This window comes from Salvelinus sp. IW2-2015, unplaced genomic scaffold (assembly GCF_002910315.2).
Source record: "Salvelinus sp. IW2-2015 unplaced genomic scaffold, ASM291031v2 Un_scaffold2610, whole genome shotgun sequence".
Lineage (NCBI taxonomy): Eukaryota > Metazoa > Chordata > Actinopteri > Salmoniformes > Salmonidae > Salvelinus > Salvelinus sp. IW2-2015.
The window spans coordinates 28,521-38,759 of NW_019943918.1; the positions used below are offsets into that span (position 1 = coordinate 28,521).

At 42.6% G+C, this 10,239-nt stretch overlaps 1 long non-coding RNA gene across 2 annotated transcripts; it reads right to left on the reverse strand.

The window, feature by feature from the left end:
- Window positions 1–8,991: 8,991 nt before the first annotated feature.
- LOC139025391 (uncharacterized) lies at window positions 8,992–9,940 on the reverse strand. 2 transcript variants are annotated; one of them, XR_011476964.1, is made up of 6 exons: window positions 9,828–9,940; window positions 9,567–9,740; window positions 9,416–9,477; window positions 9,248–9,334; window positions 9,119–9,160; window positions 8,992–9,050 (listed from the first exon to the last, which is right to left on the reverse strand). It is a non-coding gene; the product is annotated as an uncharacterized lncRNA (long non-coding RNA). The 2 variants fall into 2 exon arrangements; XR_011476963.1 differs by having other exon boundaries at window positions 9,001–9,050; window positions 9,119–9,334; window positions 9,828–9,938.
- Window positions 9,941–10,239: the final 299 nt, after the last annotated feature.

Sequence of the window (10,239 nt, forward strand, 5' to 3'; positions counted from 1 at the left end):
AGGGAACCCAGAGCAGACTCAGACCAGGAACTGATAGTGTTAGGTGAGGCAGCACCATGGAACCAAGAGCAGACTCAGACCAGGAACTGATAGTGTTAGGTGGAGCAGCACAGGGGAACCCAAGAGCAGACTCAGACCAGGAAACTGATAGTGTTAGGTGGAGCAGCCACAGGGGAAGCCAAGAGCCAGAGACTCAGACCAGGAACTGATAGTGTTAGGTGGGAGCAGCAAGACCCAAGAGCCAGACTCAACCCAGGAAACTGATAGTGTTAGGTGGAGAGCGCGGAACCCATAGAGCAGACTCAGACCAACGAGGTAGGGAGAACAGGGTAGAGGATGATAGTTGGGAGACAGACTCCATATAGTGTTAAGTAGCAGCCCAGGGACCAAGCATTGACCAGAACTGATAGGTCCGTGGCGAAACCCAAGCAGACCGACCCAATGATGTAAGCAGCACGACATACAGACTCAGCGGAAACATGTTAGTACAGACGGATCCCAGCTCAGAGACTGAAGGAGTGGAGCAGCACAGGGGAACCCAAGAGCAGACTCAGACAGGATACCTGATAGTGTTAGGTGAGGAGGGGAACCCAAGAGCAGACTCAGACCAGGAGCAACTGATAGTGTTAGGTGGAAGCAGCACAGGGGAACCCAAGAGCAGACTCAGACACAGGAACTGATAGTGTTTGGTACGAGAGCACAGGGGAACCAAGAGCAGACTCAGACCAGGAAACTGATAGTGTTAGGTGGAGCAGCACAGGGAACCCAAGAGCAGACTCAGACAGGAACTGATAGTGTTAGTGTGAGCTTGCACAGGGAACCAAGAGCAGACTCAGACCAGGAAAACTGATAGTGTTAGGTGGACGAGGCACAGGGGAACCCAAGAGCAGACTCAGACCAGGAAACTGAATAGTCGTTAGGCTGAGCAGCCCAGGGGAACCCAAGAGCAGACTCAGACCAGGAAACTGATAGTGTTATGTGAGCGGCACAGGGGAACCCAAGAGCAGACTCAGACCAGGAAACTGATAGTGTTAGGTGAGAAGCACAGGGGAACCCAAGAGCAGACTCAGACCAGGAAACTGATAGTGTTAGGTGGAGGGGGAACCCAAGAGCAGACTCAGACCAGGAAACAACTGGATAGTGTTAGGTTGGTAGCGGCACAGGGGAACCAAGAGCAGCTCAGACCAGGAACTGATAGTGTTAGGTGGAGGGGAACCCAAGAGCAGACTCAGACAGGAAACTGGATGAATAAACCAAATATTTATTGCCAAACAGGGAGAGATGGAGTGCAGGCCAGAGGAAGCTCGGGTGGGTTGTAGGAAACCAGATGTGGAGGCTGAGGTTGGAGTGAGCTGGGTTGAGACAGGGTAAACAGGTCCGGAGAGAAATCCAAGGGAGTGATGGTGAGCTGAATCCAGAACAGGGTAGCAGGGTGGTGAAGATGTGGAACAGGAGACTGGACGAGTCAGATGGCAAACTGCAGTGAGAGATAAACAGGTCAGGCAGGAAACAGGCACAGCAGGGTAAACAGGATCTTGAATAATCATAAATAGCTAGAAGCATTAACTGACTGAGCAGAGATTAACGATCTGGCAGAGTGGAAGTGGCAGGACTGAGTATTTTGTAGAGGTCTTGATTATGGAACGGGTTGCAGCTGGTGGGCTGCTCTGACTCAGAGACGAGATATGCATTCATCTAACATCAATCTCCATACAGACAGAGAGATAATACATTCATCTAACCATCTATCTCCATACAGAGAGAATATCTTATCTAACCATCTATCTCCATACAGACAGAGAGATATGCATTCATCTAACCATCTATCTCCATACAGACAGAGAGATATACATTCATCTAACCATCTATCTCCAAACAGACAGAGAGATATACATTCATCTAACCATCTATCTCCATACAGACAGAGAGATATCATTCATCTAACCATCTATCTCCATACAGAGAGATATACATTCATCTAACATCTATCTCCATACAGACAGAGAGATATGCATTCATCTAACCATCTATCTCCATACCAGAGAGATATACATTCATCTAACCATCTATCTCATACAGACAGAGAGATATGCATTCATCTAACCATCTATCTCCATACAGACAGAGAGATATGCATTCATCTAACCATCTATCTCCATACAGACAGAGAGATATATTTCATCTAACCATCTATCTCCATACAGACAGAGAGATATGCATTCATCTAACCATCTATCTCCATACAGACAGAGAGATATCATTCATCTAACCATCTATCTCCATACAGACAGGAGATATGCATTCATCTAACCACTATCTCCATACAGACAGAGAGATATCATTCATCTAACCATCTATCTCCAGACAGAAGAGATATCATTCATTAACCATCTATCTCCATACAGACAGAGAGATATGCATTCATCTAACCATCTATCTCCAGACAGAGAGATATACATTCATCTAACCATCTATCTCCATACAGAGAGATTACATTCATCTAACCATCTATCTCCATACAGACGAGAGATATACATTCATCTAACCATCTATCTCCATACAGACAGAGAGATATCATTCATCTAACCATCTTCTCCATACAGACAGAGAGATATACATTCATCTAACCATCTATCTCCATACAGACAGAGAGATATACATTCATCTAACCATCTATCTCCATACAGAGAGATATGCATTCATCTAACCATCTATCTCCATACAGACAGAGGATATACATTCATCTAACCATCTATCTCCAATACAGAGAGATATGCATTCATCTAACCATCTATCTCCATACGACAGAGAGATATACATTCATCTAACCATCTATCTCCATACAGACAGAGAGATATGCATTCATCTAACCATCTATCTCCATACAACAGAGAGATATATCTTCATCTAACCATCTATCTCCATACAGACAGAGAGATATGCATTCATCTAACCATCTATCTCAATACAGAGAGATATACATTCATCTAACCATCTATCTCCATGACAGAGAGATATACATTCATCTAACCATCTATCTCCAGACAGAGAGATATATTCATCTAACCATCTATCTCCATACAGACAGAGAGATATACATTCATCTAACCATCTATCTCCATACAGAGAGAATATCATTCATCTAACCATCTATCTCCATACAGACAGAGAGATATACATTCATCTAACCATCTATCTCCATACAGACAAGAGATATGCATTCATCTAACCATCTATCTCCATACAGACAGAGAGATATACATTCATCTAACCATCTATCTCCATAACAGAGAAATATGCATTCATCTAACCATCTATCCATACAGACAGAGAGATATGCATTCATCTAACCATCTATCTCCATAGACAGAGAGATATCATTCATCTAACCATCTATCTCCATACAGAGAGAGTATGCATTCATCTAACCATCTATCTCCATACAGACAGAGAGATATGCATTCATCTAACCATCTATCTCCATACAGAGAGAGAGATATATTCATCTAACCATCTATCTCCATACAGACAGAGAGATATACATTCATCTAACCATCTATCTCCATACAGAGAGATATGCATTCATCTAACCATCTATCTCCATACAGACAGAGAGATATGCATTCATCTAACCATCTATCTCCATACAGACAGAGAGATATGCATTCATCTACCATCTATCTCCATACAGACAGAGAGATATCATTCATCTAACCATCTATCTCCATACAGACAGAGAGATATGCATTCATCTAACCATCTATCTCCACTGCCAAGCCAGTGTGTCTTGTTGCAATGAAAATACACTGTTTTCAAATTTCAATCTCGTCTGCATTATGAATCTAAGCATGATACTTTCAAAGGGACTTCCCCGCCCAGACAGAGCTTGACCTCTCTATGGTGGGCAGACACAGGGGCCTGGTCAGCAGGTTGAGGAGATCACCCCACAATGAATGGCTTAGCATTGTCTCATCCATCAGAGTGTGCTGTGTGCCAGACTAAACATGGTTTACATTGTCTCATCCAGAGTGTGCTGTGTGTCAGACTAAACGTGGTTTACATTGTCTTATCAATCAGAGTGTGCTGTGTGCCAGACTAAACATGGTTTACATTGTCTTATCCATCAGAGTGTGCTGTGTGCCAGACTAAACATGGTTTACATTGTCTTATCCATCAGAGTGTGCCAGACTAAACATGGTTTACATTGTCTTATCCATCAGAGTGTGCTGTGTGCCAGACTAAAAATGGTTTACATTGTCTCAGCCATCAGAGTGTGCTGTGTGTCAGACTAAACGCTGAGCTAAAAGATATGATGGATAAAGTCATGCGCATAATTACCTTTGTCAGGTGGACATCAAGCAACACAACACCGTCTTTTCCACAAGCTTGTGACAGAATCAGCGGAGGCCATCCAGGATGATCTCCTGCTTCACAACAACGTGCRCTGGCTGAGTAAAGGAAAAGCTCTAGAGCCATTCTGTGAGCTGCATGACCAGGTTGTGGATTTTGTCAGAAAAAGTTAAGAGGGCAGCAGCTGACCACCTTCGTATTCTGGAAATTGAGGAAATCCTCTCAGATATTGCTTTTTTGTCGACACTCAGTAACTTAAACGGGTTACATCTGCAGTTACAAGGAAGAGGGAAAACAGTTGTGGACTTGAGGCCTTTACTAGGAAGCTTGAGTTGTTGGATTTGGACTTGTCCTSTGGAAGGCTACTGCACTTCAGCACACTGAAGAAACGACAGGCAGTTGGACAAGGCCGATTTGGAAGATTTCATCAAGTAGCTGAGGGACAACTTCTCCACCGGATTAGAAGACTACAGCAGCCCAAGGATATCATTACAGCATGCCCAAGGATATCATTATAGCATGCCCAAGGATATCATTATAGCATGCCCAAGGATATCATTACAGCAGCCCGATAATATCATTACAGCATGCCCAAGGATATCATTACAGCATGCCCAAGGATATCATTACAGCATGCCAAAGGATATCATTACAGCATGGCAAAGGATATCATTACAGCATGCCCAAGGATATCATTACAGCATGCCCAAGGATATCATTACAGCATGCCCAAGGATATCATTACAGCATGCCCAAGGATATCATTGTGTTGTACGTCTCTTCACAAGTCCGACCCAGGTGGAGAATTCTCCTCCCTTGCTAAGAATACGATACCTCGCTGGATGAGGCGCAATTCAAACTGAGTCTGATTGAATTTCAAATTGAATCAGAGCCAAATCGGGATCGCCTCAGAGTCTGAGTACTTGTATGCGTTTTGGTGCATGGCTCAAGAGGAACACAGCACAATAAAAGAATCATGCTTTTTAAGTGCTAACAATGTTTGGATCGACTTACACTTGCGAGTCCTCCTTTTCCTCTTGAACACAGACTCAGCACGATAGGAACCAGCTTTCACATACATCAAAACTCACGATAAGGAACCGGCTTTCACATAAGTCAAGACTCACGACAGGAAGCGGCTTCACATAAGTCATCAAGACTCTCAAGAATACAGTCAATGAGGACTGCTGCCATCAACATCACATCCCTTCACACACATCCACAAGATCGTGTCCGAGGGGAAATGCAACTTTTCCATTAAGTAAATAATTAGTATTTAATACATAGTCATATAGGCTACTAACATGTTTATATTATTATTATTATTGTTATTTTATTTGTTATTGTTATTATTATTGTGATTTATTAGTGCTTATCCATGGCTATTTTAGGTCTCATGCTGATAGTATTTTCTGTTTGTTTTGTCGTTATGGAGAAGGTTACCCGAGACTCCGAAACAGGACTACAGCATTCAGACACAGACATCGCCTTTTTTTTTTAAATTATTGTTTTATGTAGGATGCTACTTTAGACATGTTGTAGTTGTTAGTAGCCCTAATAAAAAATAATACAACCCACTTCTATGGCCATTTTTGTTTCTTGTAAATGCTGTTAAGCCACAAGCTAGCTCAGCCAGTTAAGTTATTTATATGGGCCTTCCTCTGAAAATAGACTCCAATTAAGCCCTCTGTTGTTTTTAAAGTCAAATTAAAATGAAGATTATTGTTGAAATGAATTACTCGACTGGTGTAGGTTTTCTCATCTGTCTGTGCAAACTAAACAGTTATCTATATTTTCAGCACCAGGGGCCTGTTGCACAAACTAGGATAAGGATTAAGCCAGGATATCTTGGTGATCCTGGCTCAATTGATCGTAATCCGGTTGCACTAAGATGGATGGGGGCAGGAGGATATGTTATGGTATAAATTACCATGGAGATTTATTCTGTGGAGCTAGCCTGCTCCAGACCAGGCTAAATTCAGATCTATTTAATCTCATCCCTAATGTTCAGTCAGCAGTCACCACAAATGGAAACCAATAGTTATTTCACTGCTCACTATACATTGTTATCACATATAACTAGACTCACCTGTTATTATTTAAACGTTGTGATCATTAATTTCAATGATTTTGGATAAAAAAGATTTTTAGATGATGTTGCTATCATAGATAATTTACAGTTTCCCATAGACTATAAGGCTATATATAAAATGATAGAATATTAGGGCCACAGAGGGGAAAAAAACACAAGTCATAATATTGTAACCAGTTTTGTTTTAAAGGAGGACAGTTGTTAAAATGACAGATGTGGGCAATTTCGTGAAATTGTACTTCAGTATGGTTTCATAAACAAAGACATGCTGATGTGCCAGAATATTAAGTATCACTATTGTCATAGTATCAAAACTGTAAAAACAATATGTAGCTTTTCTGCAGAAAGAACCAGGCTCATAAATTTATGACTTTATCCTTTTTCTTCAGTGTGGCCCTAGTATCTGTCATATAAACAAATACACATTCCATATGAATATAAAAACACAATGTGTAACATTATGTTCCTTTATTGAATAAGGACAAAACAAAGCAGGTAAACCATCAGCTCCTTTCGAAACTGAAGTCACAGTGACTCTACAAGATGGAAAGCACAGAATCCAAGCATATTATACAAAATGATACATACACATTCAAAGGTCTGTATATAAACACCCTGCATGTCTGCACACTAAAATAAATGCAGGACAAATCCTACACATCAACTGAACAGACAATGAATGGATGCAGTAGCCCCCTGCAGCCTTGTATATACACAACAGTATACCGCACAAACATCATAAGAGGCAAATTCGTCAAAAACGAACCCAAAAAAACCCAAATTCCTCTGCCACCGCAGGACATATTTAACCAAAATTGAAAGCACACATACTAACTAAAATAATTCAACACATATTGGTCCCTCAGAGCCGACCACTGTCGTCATCAGGGAAGATTGCCGGATTGTCCAGTCCATGGCTGGTGGCAACTCTGGGGGCCCTCTCCTTCCTCAGGCAGGCCACATTGTAGGACAGCACAAGCCACAGTAATATCACAATGCCCTAACAGGGCTGACCCTTAATTTGTGAAGGCAGTGAAAGCGTGCCTTCAGGAGGCCAAAGGTCATTCAACTCTGGCCCTGGTCCTGGCATGGGCATGGTTGTAGGCCTGCTGTGCTTCCTGGGGGTCTGTGAAGGTGTCAGGAGAAAAGGCTGGCAGCCATACCCCTGTCTCCCAGCAACACCCCAGAGAATTCACCTGTCAACAAAATCTCATCATTACTACCTCATAAACACAGTGATATTCTTGACACAGCCATGATGGTTATAAATAGGGGTTGTGTGGTCTTACCTTGTGATAGGCATGATAGATTTCAGAGGCCGAAAGATTCTGGAGTCATGGACTGAGCCAGGCCATTTTGCCACAACATTGCTGATCAATCAGTCAGCATTGCAGACCATCTGAAATCATAAGATGAGGAATATTACACCAATCAATGCACATCACTGGCAATGCAGAGTGTTCGTCAATTGGACAATATCAAAAAGTTATGTTCACTGAACATTAATGCTGTGAAAGGATCCTATTCACAAATCGCCCCTATGGGCACCTGAGGGGGCTTTTATCCTTATGTGTGTGCAGTCCACTGCACCAATGACATTGGGGAAACCTGTCACACAAAGTAATGAGTATCCTACTATGTGTTACAGTTGTCTGTAATTTGTAGATCCTCTTACCTGCAATCCTATAGAACTCCTCTTTGATGTCAAGAGGTCTTCTGTGGCACGGAAGGAGATGAAGACATCTGCTAATGCTTTGATTAGCCGAACACACTCCTTATTGTGCGGCAAATTGTGGCCTTGTTCAGCATGTTCTGCATCCCCACTGAGTACAGGAAGGCTCCACTAGCAAAAAAGCGCAAGGCCACACAAACCATTTGCTCCACACTCAGTGCATGGCTCCGTGCAGTGCGGTGCTTAATCCTGGGACCCAGTATGTCTGCATAGATACCTGATGCCATCTGCAGAAAACCGTATCTTTCATATAGATGGTCATCAGGGAAGGCCAGTGGGTCCAACCGGTCCCTGAAGACCCTTTCTCGCCTGAAGGCTCTCCTCCGCACAAGTGCTTCTTCATCCACCACATCTCGCACGATGGGCATGCCCATTGTCAGAGCAGAAAGGAACACACAATTTTGGGCCTTCATATAGGCTAGTGGCCACACCTGGTGCTGGGGGGGTGGGCAAAAGAGGGCGATGCCTTATAACGATGACTTGGTTGTACTGATTGCTGGGAAAATAAAAAAAACCTTAGAAAGTGCAACCGTCCTGTGTGCTCACAATAAGAGCTCATATGTCATGGCTCACTTGACTTTACGAGAATATACCTAATTTTTATTTTGAGCTGTGTCATCTTCTTGAAGCTGGGGGAGGAAAGAAAAATAATGATTATACATTTGTGTTACAGTTAGCATACAGTGTACATTGAAGGCATATCTCACCTCCTCTCAATTTTTTTTATTTCAAGGTCCAGTTTCTATGTCGCTCTTTTTTATTTCGGACTCCAGTGCAAGATTTCCATCTTTTCTTCTTGTACTGAATGTCTATGTCTGGCCAGTTCATTTGGCGCCGGAGGTGGTTGCCATACAACTTTCTGATAGCTTGTGAGCTCTGTGAACACATACAATTAGCGCAGCTGGAATTTGGCAGGATGTGGTGTCCTTTTATTAATACGCCACTATGTTGCCAGGCTGGTTTTCCCACTGTATAGCATCTGGGTCCTGTAAAAGAAATTAGATTTTTTGATTTTGATGAGGACTCCTCACCATTGTAGAGTAAATAGTACTTTCACAGTCTTAACATGATACCTCATGCCTTCTGGAATCCAGAGAGATGGTCTCCTCCTCATCATCGTCTCCATCATGTGCTGTTGCTGCTGCACTGGGGCCTTCACCCTATCACATTTAATCGGATTCATATTGAAGCTAGTAGACAAGACATGCCAGGCTCCAGTATGCCTTTGATGGAGTACTCACTGGATCAGCATCGTCTGGTGCTTGTGCTGGTGGCTCTAACAGGAACACAGTGCTGCCAGACACTGCAAGGCAATAGGTAAACCAAGTCAGACAGTCCAAATTGATTCAATATGAATGTGGTTGTATCCCATGTAGAGATGGAAGGACATACCTTGAATGAAGCGGGTGGCATCTTGGGAGGACCCTATGCTCGTCTCTTCCCCCCAGGGATCCCTCTAAGACGGGCCTGCCTTTATTAGCTCCAAGGCCATGTCCTCTGCTGGGGTAAGGTCAGCCTTTGGTGACCCACCACCCGTGCCTTGTCTGTGGGTATTCTTTTTCACTGCTAAAACAGTACAGACAATGTGTGAGCAGGCACCTTCTGGGTACAATATATGCTTGTGCTTTGTTAAATATTAGTCAGGGACCATACCATTCTGCAGAATGTTCTTGTATTTGATTTTGACCTGCTGCCATGTCCGTTTTGGCCCGTTCATGTTTAATCTACACACACACACACACACACACACACCACATTTAATGGAGTCACACTGCAAAAAATCCTTGGTATTTTTGTCTTGTTTTCAGTAAAAATATCAAAAATTATCATAGCTTTATACAGTGTGATGGAGTTACTTACACAATTTCCACTCATATCTGCAGTGCTTCAATTAAAAATTTAACCGTTTCATAATTACAGTACAAGGCATTTTGGAGATGTGAATTAAATATTTGAATTGTAATTGTGATGTTTCAGCGGAGCGGTGAGTGTGTAATTGTGCACTACTTACGCATTCAGGCGTCTGCATACTTTGCCACGCTTTTTCTCTTGCTTTATCACTGTG